Below are 18,403 nucleotides of genomic sequence, written 5' to 3'. Positions count from 1 at the left end.
TGCTGCAATGACACCACTTCCAGTGTGACTTGGAAATGATGTCATCACACTAGGGGGTGATGCTCTAGCATAGTGTTTTGAGCTAATGTTAGAGCTTCACCTGATGTGATGGTGTCACTTCTAGGTCACGCTGGAAGTGGCATCATTGCTCTGGGCAAAGTAGATTCCACACACACACACACACACACACACACACACACACACACACACACACACACACACATTGTACCTGGCAATTTCCTCCTGCTGCCAAACGGAGTAGCAGCAGGCAAACAAGTCAGAGGGCAGGAGGTCTCCCTCTATATTGGGAGAAATGGTACGCCTGCTTGGAACTACATGAGCTTTTTGATGTGCTGTCTGAGGCTCTTCTGAGCACTTTCCCCCAATGTGGCACCTGCCCCATGTTTCAGGAAATGCCCTTGCCTGCTAGGGCTTGTGGTTGGCAGGTGGCTCTCACCTGAAAACAGCCACTGTCAAAAATACAGGTATCTTGTGAGGCTCCCTGAGCTGCAAGCCTCATGCCGCTGATGGAAGTAAATGTGGCTCTTTTCGGAGATGCGAATTGTAAATGTGGCAAGTAATAGTTGCTTCTGGGCAACCACAGAAGCTTTGTGTGAACTGGAAGGAAGTTGGTTCTCTTTTTCTATTGGGTTGCCCATGTACCACAAATGACTAACGTTTGTGTGTGGGGAAATTAATAATTTTTGTGAGCTTATTTGCAAGAATGCCTCCGCATACCCCCCCCAAAAAATTCACATGTGAAATGGCCCTCAGAAAATACAGGGAAGTGTGGCTAGGGATCTAAACCCCTTTGAAACACAACAGCCTGCCAGAAGCCATGTCCGTGAGCCGAGAAATCGCGGCTGTTCATTACCAGTGTTGTAATAATGCAGGCGGTTGTGCGAGGCCTCCTCCCTCTGGGACAGATCTGTAGCTCTCCCTCCTCCTGCACAGAACACTGCAGAGAAAATCCAGTTTAAAATGCAGAGTGTACAGGAATGACGGCAAAGCCCCAAAGTCACTTGGTAACTGCTGCTCGGGGAGTGGGGAGGGGAGAGAGAAGAAATACCAGAAGGGGAGTGGGAAGATGCCAGACTCAAAGAAATAAAAACAAAATTTATCAAACCAAACTAAAATTATAGGAGAAGGAGAGGCGAGGAAGCAAAGGAGTTAAAAGAATTTAATCTGTGCCCTTGCTGGCTACTTTCTTTTCTCTCCCCCCCCCCCACCACTTTTTCCTTTTAACTACACTTCTGGGGGAATAAGCCGCAAGCCTTGCTTTCTCCTTATTAAAAAAAAAAAGCCGAAAATTGCTTAGGCAGCAGCCGCAGCCTGGCTCTGTTGCTAGCAGATAGTCAGGACATATGGAGATGAGTTTCAAACAGTATCAGTGGAAACATTTCCAGGGAAGGGAATCACTCTGCAAATGCCACATATTCTGCATGCAATGAAGCAATTGTCTCTCAGTCTTTTAAAGGAAGAGGGGAGCAGAACTAGGAAACTGGGAAGTGGGGAGATGGCTGTAGAGGAGCTACCAAGGGGTTACACTTTTAGGGTGGATTTTGAAATGCCGAATAGAAGGGTCTGTTTTCTTAAAACTGTCCCCCTGTCAGCATTTTAAAAAGCATTTAAAAATGTGTAAACCTGGCAAAGCTTTACTCAGAAACATTCTCATCAACAATACCACTGTATCCAGTATGCAAAAATTCTTGGCTGGTGTACCAATGACTAACAGCTTCTCATTTGTCCCAGATTTGTCCTACAGGTAGCAGTCATCCAAACAGGAAAATGTGGGGCAAAGGAGAAGAAGAATACCTGCCTCTCCTAGCCGGAGGTTTTCTTCAGAGAAGTCTTGGAAATTATGGGTTGGGTCCAACCAGTTTTACTGCTGGGGATCACAGGACTGGCACGGGCAAAAACCATGTGGGGCAGGGACTGTAATAAGGAGGGGAAATGGCTGAGACTGAATGAAGAAGCTGGCTGGATCCTGCCTGATGGGTACTGGTTGTGGAGATCATTGGTCCAAATGGGTAGAGGGTTTGGTGGTGGTGGGAATTTCGGTCCTTTTCATGTGTAGGGCAGGGCTAGCCCACCCATTAGACTGGGTACTGGCAGCAAGCTGCCAATTAATTAATTACTGTTTTCGGCATAGGAAGCGACTTGACTTTTGTGTCTCAAGCACCCACCATTCATGGTGTATAAAAAGGTAAAAAGATGGTGCCCACAATTCTCCCTTTCCTTTGCTTCTCTTTAATCTGATGCTCTTAGTAGGCATATACAACAGAGATGTGCACGCTTGTAACCTAATCCCTCCTCTTGTAATCCACAGAACTGGAGGAGGCCACCCACAGGGGAGTCAAAAGCATTTCCAAAATTAAGGTTTTGATCCCAGCTGGAATTTTTTCCTACTTCCCCCATCCTGTGGGAAACTTCTCCCCCCCCCCAAATATTCCTAGGGGTTCCTAGTCGCCCAAGATCAGCACTTCAGGGGTGGTTTCGGACTGCTGTGGGAAGGGGGAAGTGATGTGTGCATATATTCCTTTGTGTGTGTGGAAATCCTAGGCAGGATCCAAGTCTATGAGATGTTCTTGATGTGCTGACTGTTCTCTAGCTGACTGTTCTCTGAGAGCCAGTGTGGTGTAGTGTTAGGAAAGGCGGATTCTAATCTGGAGAATCGGGTTTGATTCCCCACTCTTCCATAGGAGCCTGGGATTGTAATCTGGTGAACTGGGTTGGTTTCCCCACTCCTACACATGAAGCTTGCTGGGTGACCTTGGGCTAGTCACAGTTCTCTCAGAACTCTCTCAGCCTCACCTACCTCACAAGGTGTCTTTTGTGCGGAAAGGAAGGGAAGAAAATTGTAAGCCAGTTTGAGACTCCTTAAAGGAAATTGGGATATAAAAAACAGCTCTTCTTGTTGTTCTAGCTTTACTCGAGTACATGTTTTTGGACAGAGGCATACAGGGAGCTGGTCCGCCCTAGGGCTGCCAGTGTGAACTGGGTAGCCCATTGTCTGAAACGATCCCTCAGCCACAAACTCGCTAGGTAGCCTTGCTTCATCTCGGTCCTTCACCTATCATAAGGGGATAATAATATACCGTATATACTCGCGTATAAGCAGAGTTTTTCAGCCCAAAAAAAGGGCTGAAAAAGCCGAACTCGGCTTATACGCGGGTCAATACGGTGTGTGGGGGGGGGAACTTACCGCCATCACCGCCGCCATCGCCCGCACACCTTTCCCCGGCCGGCAGCAGTCTTCCTGGGCCGGCAGGAGGCCCCTGCCGGCCGCGCCGCTGCCGCCCACGCGCCCGGGCGCCTTTCTTTAGCCGGCAGCAGTCTTCCTGGGCCGGCAGGAGGCCCCTGCTGGCCGCGCCGCCGCAGCCCACGCACCCAGGCGCCTTCCTCCGGCCGGCAGCGGCCTGGAGGGGCCTCCTGCCGGCCCAGGAAGGCCGCGCCGCCACCGCTGATTCACAGCCTCTCCGGGTGAGTAGGGGGTTCAGGGGCTCTTCCCCCTCCCCCCCTTGGATGGCACTGGAGTCGGGGTGGGTTGGGGTGGGTCGGGAGGGCCCGGGAGGCCGGCGGGAGGGCGACCTGGGGCAGGGGCGAGATCATCCCTGCGCTCTAAAATGGCGGCTGCATTGCCGGCTTATACGCGGGTCAATAAGAAATTCCCTTTTCTGGCCTCAAATTTGGGGGGTCGGCTTATACTCGGGTCGGCTTATACCCGAGTATATATGGTAGGGGTGCTGTCCAGGTAATGTGCATGTTTTCAGTTGCTCAGGGCCCAAAAATCCAGAGGGGTCTTATGCGCTAAAAGCAACACAAAAACCACAGGGTCGTTAAATATTACTGTATAGTATGTTGTGTGGCAAAAACTACTGTGGGTCAGAACTGAGTCCAGCAGTTAAATTAACTGGTCACCTACAGTGGGTAGGTACAAATATCCTGAGTACAAAAACATCCCTCCCCCCGGCATAGCAATATGACACAAATACCATTAATTTCTGCAGTGTTTCAAGTCCTTCTAAATATGTTTGCCCACAGATGAGAGATCTAAAATTTCAGGCTTACGGGGTCTTATAATTTTTCACTAACAAATGTTAAAGCTTGAAGCGTTTTTCAGACCATCAAACCACAGAAACAGCAGAAGTTGGAAGTATAATTCTGTATCATGCAGTAGATGCCAAAATTTGCCGTTTCTGAGACAGGAAATTTCGCAACAAATAAAAGTATGAATTTGGCAGTTTATAAATTAACTTATATAGCTGGGTGTGTGTGTATATGCAACCCCTTTTTTTGTCATCCGGTCACATCTGACTGATGGAGACCCCTGGTGGGGTTTTCAAGGCAAGAGATGTTCAGAGATAGTTTGCCATTGCCTGCCTCTGCATCATGACCCTGGTATTCCTTGGAGGTCTCCCAACCAAATACTCCCAACCAAATAGCTTCTGAGATCTGACAAGATCAAGCAAGCCTGGGCAACCCATAGGCCAAAAGTAAACTCATATGTATGCCACCTGCCCAGGTGTGGACGAGAGCTGAGTGAATGAGAGAATGTGCAAGTGTATGAGTGTGGGCTGGAATTCAAGGCTAGAATCATAGAATAGAATCATAGAGTTGGAAGGGACCACCAGGATCATCTAGCCCAACCCCCTGCACAATGCAGGAAATTCACAACTACCTCCCCCCCCCCCACACACACACAGTGACCAGAAGATGGCCAAGATTACCTCCCTCTCATCATCTGCCTAAGGTCACAGAATCAGCATTGCTGACAGATGGCCATCTAACCTCTTCTTAAAAACCTCCAGGGAAGGAGAGCTTACCACCTCCCGAGGAAGCCTGTTCCAATGAGGAACCGCTCTAACTGTTAGAAAATTCTTTCTAATGTCTAGACAGAAACTCTTGATTTAGTTTCAACCCGTTGGTTCTGGTCCGACCTTCTGGGGCAACAGAAAACAACTCTGCACCATCCTCTATATGACAGCCCCTCAGGTACTTGAACATGATTATCATATCCCCTCTCAGTCATTTCCTCTTCAGGATAAACATACCTAGCTCCTTCAACCTTTCCTCATAGGACTTGGTCTCCAGACCCCTCACCATCTTTGTTGCCCTCCTCTGGACACATTCCAGCTGGTCTACATCTTTCTTAAACTGTGGTGCCCAAAACTGAACACATTACTCTAGGTGAGGTCTAACCAGAGCAGAGTAAAGCGATACCATCACTTTGCATGATCTCGACACTATACTTCTGTTGATGCAGCCCAAGACCGTGTTCAGTGTTTGGTCTCCTAAGACCCCAAAATCCTTTTTGCACACACTACTGCTCAGACAAGTCTCCCCCATCCTATAACTATGCATTTGATTTTTCCTACCTAAATGCAGAAGTTTACTTTTGTCGTTGTTGAAGTGCATTTTATTAGTTCTAGCCCAATTCTCCAGCCTGTCAAGATCATCCTGTATCTTGGCTCTGTCTTCTACCATATTTGCTACCCCTCCCAATTTAGTATCATCTGCAAATTTAATAAGCATCCCCTCTATTCCTTCATCCAAATCATTTTTAAAGATGTTGAACAACATTTAGTAGAGGATCTGGGACAGCGGCAGTGAAGAAGACCAGCAGCTGAAAAGTCCCTGGATGACCTGCACTCCAGTGACTGAAAGATACCATCGTCAGCTCCCTCTCAGAGAGAAAAAGAAGCAGTGACTGAGCAAAGATGCATGTCAGCAAAAATGGTCCAGAACATCTGTGAGTCAAGATCACCCCCCTCCAGGTCTCCAAGCCATAAGTGAAGATCATCATCATGAAAACATGGGACCTGCAACAAGAGGTGCCAAGATGATTAGTATCTCCAGGTCAGGAATGAGATTTTCTGTCCTGATCGATCAGCATCAATAACTCAGGTTTGGCCAGCCATTTTGGGTGGGTGGGCATATCCTTTATAAAATCAGAAGCCGCTTAAAGGTAAGGCAGATACCTCTCTGGGCAAATTTCTCCTGACCAGCCAGCATCAAGTCCAGGCTTGACCAACCACTGACCAAGTGTGTGTGTGCTACAGTTATTTTTGTAGTCAACAACGCTGCAGTTTTATTCTCATGACCACTCAGTGTCCGGTCTCTCTCTTTCTCTCTCTTTAGCAACCTGATGCTCAATAACAGAACCTTGTGTTAAATTTGTTGTGGTTTTGGGGGAGAGCCTAATCACCTTCCCTGTGATTCCCAATGCCCCTACAGTTTATTTCTAACAATAAGAACATGAGAAGCTAAAGGTGTATGGGCACAGTGGACAACGGCTTTATCATACCATCCTCATCTAGCTTGCAAAAACCATCATTGGTCTCCAGCCAAAATCAGAATTCAGGTTTAGCACTAGACTACGCAATTAAACAAAACCCAGTTCAAACTGGTTTACCAATTTTGCCTTGACTTGTTTTCATGGCCTCCACAAAGGGAAGTCGACTGCCATGTAAGAAGCTAGACGTTGTTCCAAAGTAAGTCTGAAAAGCAGGCAGAAATGTTATCTCATTAGGATTCTAGAAACATTAGCATGAGGCTAGTGGTCTGAATGCCATATGCTCTCTGTTTAAAGGAGCAAATAAAGAAAGATAAACACATTGGAGAAAATACAGCTATCAGGATGCTTAGTTAATGTTAGTTAAAAATGTCAAGATTCTGCAGTGGGGAGAAAATGAAAGTATCGAGAGTGTGTGTTCTCAGATCAACGAATGCATCTTTCAACAGGATATCTCTTAGTCCCAGCATGTGAATATTTATATATACTTCATGCCAAAATTCTGACATGTACAAAAGGGTTAAACTAAAAAAAATCCCCAGAAACCAAAGAACTACAGGTACTCTTGGTACCCTGTACATCTAATATTTATAACATTCATACAACTTTAATTTTTTTGCTTTTTTTTTTTAAGAAAGAAAGAGTACTTTTCCTCCCAAAACACAGCACTGCAGAAAGAAAAGGGAGGGGGGATGCAGCTCTTGTTTGCTGGAATTTTCCAGTCCTTAAAAAAAATTCTGTCTGGAAGGGAGAAAGATGTATGGGGTGGGGGGAGCCTGTAGTGGAAAGAATTTACAACCTTCTGCCTTTTTCTTGCAAATTCTTAGAACCACTGCTCTGTCTACACTGATTGGCAAGGATTTAAGAGTGATTTAATACTGAGTTCTGCTTATCAATATAAACTATTCTACTCTCTGTAGAACAGAATTTATACACATTACAGTAATGGCTGGCTATTATTGCTGTGTAGGGAGAGATAGCTCTGTGTGAGACCAGTACTACACAACACACTGAAAACTGGTTCAATAATCAATCCTCTTCCCCAGGAAACCTTTGGAACTGCAGTGGTGTGAAAATGGCTAGGGATCATCCTAGCCTTACTGACTTCTAGGATACTTTGCAGTTACAATACAATACAATACAATACAATACAATACAATACCTTTATTAGCATCTTGAAATAATAAAACATGCCAAACAGCCGGCAAAATAGGTTAAAATCATACCTATTATTCATTAGTAATACTTTGCAGTTAAATGACAACAGTTAATTGGGTACAGAATAAAAGTGGTGTCACACAAATAAAAATCTAAGCTTGTGAGGACAAAATGGAGGAGGAGAGGAGAATGAGGGACACTCTGCTTTGGTTCTCCATTGGGGAGAAAGGAAGGGCATAAATGAAGTAAATAAATAAATATAAGTAAAAGTCCAAGAAAAAGATTTTTCTTAGCCATCTCCCTAGTAAGCTATGACTGACTTTGTAAGAGGCACTCAGGATCCCTGTGGGGCTTGCGACCAGTGCTTCGAACAGGGGAGCTAAGCATGGGAGTTCAGTAAGGGAGGAAAAGGGGGAGCAGGAGGGAATCCCTCTAGTCCAAGTTTTCATATAAACTCCACATCAGCAAAAAGGGTGGTGTGCCACTTCATCCTTCCTGCTAAAGAAAGCCACACAAATTCAGGTAATCACCCCATTACACTCTAAAACACCTTTAAATGACTAAACCAGTTATGAAGGTAGAAAGCAAGCATGGGAACGAAGACTATCCAGTGTTTTGAAGGGTGTACCACTTGTATGGTTATCTACCCACTGGGAGGAAATCATGGGTATGTTCTCAATGCATGGAGATCTTGGTTCTGAGGGAGCAGATTCATTTCCTTGAGGCTAGGGTTCCTGACCCAGAGAAGCTGAGGCAGAGAGAGAGAGGTTTGGAGACAAGACCTTAAGGGACCTACCAGAACACTCCCACTCCGATGCTGACAGCTCTTCTGCTATTGTGGAGAGTGAGAGTCTCCAGGTTGGAAGGCATCAGTCCAAGGAAGAGGGATGTAACCCCTTAGAAGAGGGATATAATCCCTTCATATACCAAGGATACACAGCCAGGGTAGGGGGGAGGGGGTCTTTTGGTAGTGGGTGAGTCGATTATTAGGAATATAGAGATAAGCATTTTGACTGCCTGGTAACTTGCCTGCCTGGTCCAAAGGTTGTGGACATCACTCACTCACTAGATAGTTTGATAGATAGTGCTGGGGAGAAGTCAGCAGTTGTGGCGCACATTGGCACCAGTCACACTGGGGAATGTAATCATACAGTTCTGGGGGGAAAATAGGTTACTAGACAAAAAGTTAAAGGCCAGGACCTCAAAGGTAGCATTCTTAGAATTGCTGTCAGTTCCATGTGCAGGTCCAGTTAGACAGGCACAGATCAGGAGTCTCAATACATGGATGAGCAAGTGGTGTTGGGAGGAAGGGTTTAGATTTGTAACAGACTGGGACAAGCCAAACTTATACAAAAGAGACATGCTTCAATTAAACCACAAGGGAACCAGGCTACTGGCGCTCAGTATCAAAAAGGAGGCAGAGCTTTCCCCAGGGGTAAAGAGGTGGCAGAGCTAATCCCGGGCAGAAAGCTGAAAGGAGCTGGGGAGCCTACAGTTCAGGACAAGTCAGCCCCAAGGGACAGTTGTTTAAATGAGGGGTCTCCAACTTGGTGCTTCCAGAGAGTCCATGTGTGCCAAGAGACACAAAGATAGATGGAGTTGGGTTCAAATTCTGTAAAAGCATGTATGCCATCCTGAAAGTGGGATTAAAAGGTAGTAAACAATATATCATTGGTTGTTACTACCATCACTAATACTATGCCAAGGTTAAATAATCATTTTCTTTTTTTAAGTATGGGGTGTCAGTTAATTCACTTTGACAGGGTTTATGACAGGGTTTCTATCCAAACAGACAGAAATATTGGTATCCACATTCTCAAGTAAATATATATTTTGGATTAATTACATACATTCATAATTGTGTATTCTCAGACATATAATTTCCACTCTATGCATTTAATCAATACTTTAATCACCAGCAATTAACAGAATTTGTGGGGCATATTATTTTTGGGAGCAGGCTGAACCCACTTTCCTAGCGATAACTTCTAGGGTTAATTGTTGCTGCTTATTCAACACAATCTTCTTCACCAGCTTCATTTTATCTGCCAGAACCACCAATAGGCTGTGATTAGCATAAATTAAACTAAATGAATTCTGTGGGTTACTAAATTATTTCACTCTGATCTCTCTTATTTATTTATTTTTAAACATTTTCAGATTAGGACTAGTTGAACAGCTTCATCGTGGAATTCTTCCAGAATGGCATCAGAGAGCTGGCCATGGACCGTGGTGGTGGGGAAATAGGTAGTTGATCTTTTGGAAAGGTCTAGAAGAAGAGGGAAAAACATGTGCTGAAAAACGCCCTGTTGTAAGTATTGTATTCTCATATTACTCTGCTTTTCCACTTGGCCCCACAGGAGTGGAAACATAGCTGCTCTGAGCCCTACTTTGGTGGGGGGAGAGCGCGATATAAAAAGGATAGATAGACAGGCAGACAGAAGATAATAGATAGGTGATAGCTAGCTATTAACTACAATGTGTGGGAGGGGGGAGCTATCAGAATTATTTTATTAATTTATTTAAAGCATTTATGCCCTTTTTAAAAAATAAAATATTCTCAAAATTTCTTTTTTGAGAAAAACCAAACCCGCAGACAATTTTTTTTAAAATCAAATAAAATCAGCAGCATTAAAACAGCCAGCAGGAGAACACTGTTCCTACAGCGTATCAGCAGATACAAATATAAAATGTTAAAACCATAAAAAGCAGTCTCTAATTATCAGTTTGATCTTTTGAAAATAAAAGAAACTTAGGGCACAGAATCAAAAGCACTTCAGGTAGGGGAAGCAAAAGTAAAACAAAAGTAAAACAGGTTAATCTAACAGCCTGTGTGAAGTGCCGTCAAGTCGCAGCCGACTTATGGCGACCCCTTTTTGGGGTTTTCATGGCAAGAGACTAACAGGTGGTTTGCCAGTGCCTTCCAACCCTGGACTTCCTTGGTGGTCTCCCATCCAAATACTAACCTGCTTAGCTTCTGAAATCTGACGATATCAGGTAGCCTGGGCCATCCAGGTCAGGGTAATCTAACAGCCTAGGAGAGTAAATTTTTCACTTAACACCTCAAAGACAACTAATTTGGCACTAAACAGACTTGTGCGGGGAGTTCCAGATTTGTGGCTCCACCACGGAGAAGGCCCTGTTCCTCATTCTCACCTATTTCACATTTGTCAGAGGGGATGCACAGAGCAAGATCTATGTTGGTTAACTTAAACAGCAGACAGGACTGCCTGACGAAAGGTACCCTGTCCTGAACTTTACAGGTCATCACCATGAGACCTGGAAACAATATGGGAACAGGACAGCAGAACATTTTCAGACAGATGAGAAATGACAGCAGTCTTACAGACCCACCAGGAACCAAATGTACCTTTGGAACAGTCGCCAAAGGCAGCCCCCCCCCCCACAGCACATTGCAGTAGCACAACTAGAATGGATCCAGATTAGGGATAAACACAGCTGCAGCTCGTGCATCAGCTGATCTGGCTAAAAGCATGACATGATAGGGGAGAGCTACACCTCCATCTGTTAGTCCACACCTAATAGCACTTCCAAGCTGCAGACCTACCCTGAAGGAGGGATGCAACCTTGTGCTGAACTGAACCAAGGGCTTTTCCACATTCTCGTTTTCCTCACTTGTAAGGTCCTGTTTCTTCTGGGGGTTTTTTCACTTCTGCAATTGTTTTGCTCCTTCTAGTGGTTGATTCGATATCATACAGGTTTATTTCCAGCATATCTGTCTGCAGATTTAAACTGTAGGTTTTTATGCCAGACATAAACCTGTGTGTTATTGAATTGACCACTAGAGGGAGCAAAATATGTATGGAATAGGACCCCCCCCCCCGAAAAAACAAGAACTTACAAGCAAGGAAAATGAGAATGTGGAAAAGCCCTGACTCAAACACCAGTTACTACTGATTAATCGCACCTCAATCTTACCTGGGCAGAGTTTCCATTTATCATGGAAAAGGTGTGGGTGAAAAGAGTTAAGCACCCCCCCTGCACATACACACAAACTCTTCCTTGATCTTCAAAGCAGCAGCCAATAGCTGCTAATTAGCAATTACAAACAGATACACACAGGAAACGATCAGCCATAAAATGTATCCCTGAAGATGTATATCTACCAGATATTTTACTTAAATGGGCACATTTCTAGACGATACCATCGGAATAAAACATTACATTAAAACCATATTCACAACAGAGGGGATGACACAAAAAACGCATTACCATCTCCCTGAAGAAGCACCCCAAGACTCTATCTTGATCAATCTCAAAACTTGAATGCTTGGTGACTTTGGTCCCTGCTGACATGTTCCCTATTCACATTTCCTAGTTCCTGAATGATATTGAGGAAAATGTAAAAGCTCTGTACCCAAATATGGATTGGACCACCACATATCATACACCCCCACATTCAGGGGACTGTGCCCTCCACGATGGCGCATACTGAGTCCTGGTCCAAAGTCCGGTTCTTGTGCCAGCAGCTCCCAAGTGGGGTGATCGTGAACAGATGCACATACAGACACTGGGGCTCAGCTGCACCCCAATATAATCTTTGGACCACCCCACATTATACATCCCCACTCTCCAGAGACTGTCCCCTGCAGGAGGTCATACAGCGGTGCCCGGTCCAAACAACGGTTCTGGCACCACCGGGGCTTTCAAAGTCCCTGCAAAAGGCACATAACTTCCAGTTCCTTATTCAGATCTTCATTGAAACACAGCCCTCTTGGTGGGGACCCCAAAATAAGGCAGTGGTGCCAGAACTGGTGTTTGGACTGGGCACCACTGTATGACCTCCTGCGGGGGACAGTCTCTGGAGTGTGGGCATGCATAATGTGGGGTGGTCCAAAGATTGTTTTGGGGTGCAGCTGAGCCCCAGTGTCTGTATGTGCATCTGTTCACGATCACCCCACTTGGGAGCTGCTGGCACAAGAACCGGACTTTGGACCAGGACCCAGTATGCGCCATCGTGGAGGGCACAGTCCCCTGAATGTGGGGGTGTATGATATGTGGTGGTCCAATCCATATTTTGGGGTGCAGAGCTTTTAAATTTTCCTCAATATCATTCAGGAACTAGTGAATGTGAATAAGGAACTGGGAATAGGAAATTAACTGGGAACTGGGAACCCACTTCAGCCCCCAGCCTCCTCAAAAGGTTACAATTGCCTGGCCAGCATGCCTGTTCCAGTATGCTGAAGTACAGAGGTTTGCAGAACGCAGCTTGATAAAGTTCTGAATTACCTGTTATTTCAGAAACCCACCTTTCTTATCTGGAACGTCATAGCTGGGGGAGGGGGGACACAACCATGCAGTGCAGAGTGAAATTAAATGAATCTTTGCAAAACGTAAGCTGCATAATCTGCTGTATTTCAGCCAGCCTTTATCCATAAATCCCAGATCTTTGTTTAAGCTACCAACAGCCTATAAAAACCAGCTTGCTGGTCTCCTTATTATCCACGTCCCTGCATAAATCAAACAAAAGCCTTCACAATAAAGCTGATAAACACGTCAACTGCCATGCGTGCGCGCACACACACACACATGCTCGCCCAAGAAAGCCCGGTGTCCCTCAAAAGCAGTTAATGTGTTAACACCTTCATCTCTCAAAGGAGTTCAGCCTTGCCAAGTAACACACAAATCCTCACTGCTGAGCACACACCAATACTTGTGTGTTCCTTGGCATGGCTGAACTCACTTGTTTGGATTGGGGATTTCCTAAAATAACGACAAGTAAAGACCTTTGGTGCTAGTATTGATTTTCAGCGACGCTCAGAGAGATGCAAAGAAAGAGAAAAGTCAAGGCAAATATTGGTGTTCACCTGCTTGTTCGGAAATCTTGAGACTCGAACTACCGTACCTATTTTGACAGTGCCAGGATGTTATCATCAGCCTTTTTGCAGATCCTCCAGACCCACTTCGAGTAAACCCAGAGGGAGACGAATGGCAGGGGTCACAGATCATGAATCATCGCAGGGCCTGCATGTTGGCTGAAATGGTAGCCCCCTTTCAACTTTATTGGAATTTTTGGAGAAAAGCAAAGCCGTTTTATTACCTGATGACTCACTGGGGTGAAAGTAACCTGCATTTCTTACCAGGACTGTCTGGGGGGGGGGGCAGGGGGGAAGAGAGGTCAAAGCAGAAGATGAGAGGTGGCATTTCACCAGGCCACTTTCATCCCTGTGACTCATGCATATAACCATAAAACATCCCTGGTGCTGTTCTCTGCGGCCCTGGCTCCAGGGCGATCCAGGCATGGAATCAGGTTTCTACATACGGACTATTTCACCTAGGGTTGCCAGGTCCCCCCTCTCCACCGGCGGGAGGTTTTCGGGGCAGGGCTGGGGTGGCGATCCTGCGTGCAATGTGATTACGTCACTTCCAGGGATAAACCTGGAAGTGACGTAATCGTGTTGCACATGCGTGCGTGTGAGCGCCACTCTGAGGAGCCCAGTGCATTGGCAGGTAATTGCCTACCAATCCCAGCAACCTGGTAACCCTAATCTCACCACAAGGGGCTGCTTTGCTTTCTCAGCCAGAAACCCTGCCTATGCATGGGTTGGGAGACACAGATTTATGAACTCAAGCAGCATGGAGCCATTGCTTCTCCTCCGCAAAGGAGAGGCACAGTGTGATGGATGGCGCACTCTGGCTCTCTGTTAACAAATCAGGACCCAGACTCCGAAACCCGTTCCCTCCCGCTGGGCTCCCTCTCTCTTGAAGCTTAAACGTGTTTCAGTGGTACGCTTGTGATTGTGTTAACAGTGGTCTTTAACCAGGTTCCGCTTTAACCAGCATTCAAAACTCCCTTCAAGCTACCATTTTAGGCTCTGGGTTATCAGGAATCCTGCTTAAGAACTGTGCTGAGATACCTGTTGAGCACAGATGGCTACCGAAGGCAGGGCTGGCAAGGCAGCATTCAATCAGTAAGGAACATTCAGCTGTGTCAATCCGACACAATCCAACATCTTTCAGTGGAAGAAACTCTACTTCACATGCAGAAGGTCCCAGGTTCAATCCCCAGCATATCCAGTTAAAAGGACCAGGTAGGAGGTGATGTGGAATACCTCCACCTGGGTCCCTAGAGAATTGCTGCCAGTCTGAGGAGACAATACTGACCTTGATGGACCGAAAGATCTGATTCAGTATAAAGCAGCTTCATGGGTGTTCCTGTGACTGTGCTCACAAAATGGAGTATGTAATCACAGGGCTGGATCCCACAGATCTCTTCCTCCATCATTAAAGAAAAGCCTCTTGCATGGGGGGGGGGGCATCCTCCAGCATCAGAGAAAGGCACCACCATTTGCAAAAGAGATCTGTGGTATCCAATCGTGCAGGGATGTAGAAAGGTCTCTTCACTGAGATGCCTTCCTGGGGTAGATTTAAGTGAGCTGAAACTAAGACATCAATTTTCAAGTGATCCCAAGAATAATTACCACCCTCCAGGAGTTTATCGATGATCTTTATATCACTTTTGGAGGCCCTTCTCTGGGCACCTTTAATAAGACAGGGCCTTTTCAGTGGTGGTGGCCCACTTTGGGATCACTCTCGCCAGAAAGGTCTAGCTGAGTATTAGGTGGCGGATTAAATCCTTTAGAGATGTGAAAGAAAACCAATTGTACAGAAAAGAAAGATTCTACTCTGTTTGGCCAGTTCCAACTCAATCATCTCCAGGGCATGGAAATGCAAGCAAATAAGGACACCCCCCCCCCCATTTACTGATCTCCGAGATCTCCTTTTAAAGGCATTCTTAGGAGCTGTCCATCAACTATGCAACGTTCTCCCAGTGAAAATCACCAAAATCTGGGTCTGAACATCTCCCAGAAGCAGAGGACAGGCTGGGAGGAGGTGAATGCTTAAGACTTAGAAACTTTATTTTAACTGCATTTTAAAAGGAGCTTTTCAAGAAGGCACAGACTGCCTCAAGCTTTCAAGAAGAGATGGACCGCAGATCCAATAAATATCTTTATGATGTGGATACAAAATTCTTAGCTCTTATCTCCAGACAAAAATCAGAAGCAAAAACTGAAATCTCTTCCAAAATCCTAGAAATCATGACGGCATAAAGAGTCTCTAAACAGCTATTTTCTTTATGAAGACTTTTCAGGTTTCAGGCTTCCTTGTCGGAGAACTGGAGTGAAAGCAACCTTGTGAAATGACAGCTGGCCTAGTGTGAGGGTTAGACTGCTGGAGGCAGGGATTCAACCCCCCCCCCCCATTCTGCCACAAAGCTCCTCAAGTAACTTGAGGCCCATGTTGGCCTCACCTACCTAGAAGGGTTGTTGTGATGATAAAAGGTTTGTGTGTAATAGGGGAGAACAGTGTATCTCACGGGCAACTCATTCCTAAGGGGAGGGATCTGTAGTGGTCAGGAGCGGCACAACTGCGCCGCCTCCCCAGAGGCAGCCGCCGCTGCAAAGAAAAAAAAGGCATTTAAAAAAGTAAAACAGGAAAATGCCCCCATAGAACAAAGCGAAGCTATGCCTCCAAAAAAGGTGGTGCAACAATGCTGCAGCACGAGGGGGCGTCCCCGAGGCGAAAGGGGTTAGGAAGCTGCCTATAGGAGCTCCCCATGCCGACGTGGGCGTTCCCTTCCAGGAATTCCCTGACAGCGTGGGTGCATTGGCAGTGGGGGCCAGTGCAGCTCTGCAGCTTACCAGTGCTGGCGTGTTTGCCCCCAGGATGGCATAAGTGCCCGTTATCCCAGGTTAATGGGCACTTACGGTGGCACAGGGTCACGCTGGCTCCTAGGGAGCCTTGCCGCACCCCCCCCCCCCCAAGATTGCAGCCTTTGAGTTCACTGGAGGGAAAGAGGGAATAAATAAATAGCTACCTAACTGTGTGAGATATAAATGTTTTGAATAGGTACACGAGAATCACACATGCTGCGCTAGAAAATCCGTCAGGGGACCTTCTATTGACCGACAGGGAGTGAAGGAGGGAGGGGAGTCAGTGGTTGGCTTGCGGCTGTATCTGCCGCCTCCTGAACTCCAGATTGCTGCCGCTTCTCCAGCCACAGGGGCTTTGCCTTGTCAACATTCACACCTCGGCACCTGCTGATCCTCAATTCTAAATTAAAATAAGCGTAGTAAAACAAGCATTTTTAACTTTCGGCTCCTAAGCCATGAGTACAACATTGTGTTGTCAAGCTTAAAGACAGAGTGAGAATTTTTTTTAAATGAACTCAGCACAGTTTGCATCACTATATTACCTTCAGAGTTTACACTTTTTAATGAACAAAAATCCCAATTATTCTGAACTATTTCCCCCTGCAGCTTAATGAAGACAGTTCCTTAAGAGAGATAACCTCTCTTCTCCACCTTAGCTATCTCAAGAATTCAACGTTATTAACATAGGTACATATGTTTAAGCGTATTACTGTTGATGTGTCCTGGGGCGGGGGGAGGGGGAATCAAACTTTCCTCAAAGAAAGACTGAACACACAATTCCAAAATATTGTTTATCAACAGCAGCTGAACTGGATCTTTTGTTGTTGTTTTTTGTTCAAAGTCCCCCCCCCCGCCAAAATGCCTACAAATAACTGAATAACCAGGTAAAATAAAAGCGATGTTGGCTTAATAGGATGGGGAGGTGAATGAGATTTAAGCTGCAGCATGGGAGACAAGAATCTTGGCCAGGTAATTCACACTCATTCGGTTAATTTCCAGTAGGCTTCTGCCTCCAGAACATCTTGCACAAGGGGAAAAGGCTGATGGTACCAAGTGCAATTAGCCTGAAATGACAAACCCCCTCCTCTGCTTTGCCTGATCTGGAGTGATGTTTGACAGGTAGGCATGCTATTTTTCTAAGAAGAACTGAAAAGCACGGAACCCCCATCCGCATGCCATATGCAAGCCACAGCCACTCAAATGTCATGGTATGTTTTCTGGGGTGGGTGGGAAGGTACGCTAGTGTGGAGCTATAAATTATTCCGCGTTTGCACCCTTCGTTTATGTAGCATTTCCTATTTTCCCTTTCTGCAGTGCACGCGCACCAGCCGACACCCTCAACTGCATGTACGATTTATTGTCCTGACTGCCAAATCTAGACACCAAACAGGTATTGGAAAAATCCGTTAAATCTCTTCCATTTATAACAGATATAGCAGTCCATTTATAGCAGTCCAGAGTTATAGCCTTCTGAGACCACTGACTTCAACAGACTCATAAGGGTGTAACTCTGCTTAGGATTGTAATGTCACAGTGCAATCCTAAGAACCCTTTCCTGGAAGTAAGACACACTGAATTAATTGAGTAGGATTCTGAGTAGACCTGCTTAGGATTGCTGTCAGGGAGCTCATTCCTGAGCTTTGCGGAGGCCAGGGACGGCGTAGCCGAGGCACCACCACGTCACCTCCAAAGAGGTTCCCCAGCTGCCAAAAAGCTAAAAAAAGCCTTTTTAAATTTAAAAATTCAAAAACTGGGCATTTCCCCCCATAGAGAACAGCGAGGCTGTGCCAGGAAAAACCTGGCACAGCAACGCTGTTTTGGAGGGGGGCGTTCTCAGGCTGGAAGGGGTTAGGAGGCAGCCTACCAGTAGCCCCCCCCCCCCGGAACACCCTGGGAGTGCCTCCCAGGAAGCCGGTGCGAGCATTTGTGCCGGCAGGATGCCACCAGGAGGATGAGACAGCGTCCATGTGCCGCGTCAGTTCTGAGGCGCTGCCACAAGTGGTACTATGTCAGTGTCCTTGCCACTTTGCACGGCGCAAGTGGCATGGACACCACTGTAGGGGGCTGGTCACCTCCTAAGCCCGTTCGGCCCCCAGGCTCAGGAATGAGCCTTTAGTTACCTACAGTGAGTAGAAATTCCCCCCTACATACACACATGATAAGGAGCTGATTCAGAATCCTTTGCTTAGGACATCCTTCAAGCCAACTGTAGCCCCATAAAAACGTAGGAAAAAGTAAATCCAGCATTCACAGAGTTCCTTTGGTTCCTTCCAGA

At 46.1% G+C, this 18,403-nt stretch overlaps 1 protein-coding gene across 5 annotated transcripts in view; it reads right to left on the bottom strand.

Annotated features, from left to right (window-relative positions):
• LDB2 (LIM domain binding 2) overlaps nt 1–18,403 on the bottom strand; it is a 334,225-nt gene that overhangs the window by 125,181 nt on the left and 190,641 nt on the right. The gene's annotated exons all lie outside the window — the stretch shown is intronic.

Source organism: Euleptes europaea, chromosome 9 (assembly GCF_029931775.1).
Source record: "Euleptes europaea isolate rEulEur1 chromosome 9, rEulEur1.hap1, whole genome shotgun sequence".
Taxonomy (NCBI): Eukaryota; Metazoa; Chordata; class Lepidosauria; order Squamata; family Sphaerodactylidae; genus Euleptes; species Euleptes europaea.
Note: the sequence above shows the minus strand (reverse complement) of the source record. Positions and strands in the feature narration are given on the sequence as shown.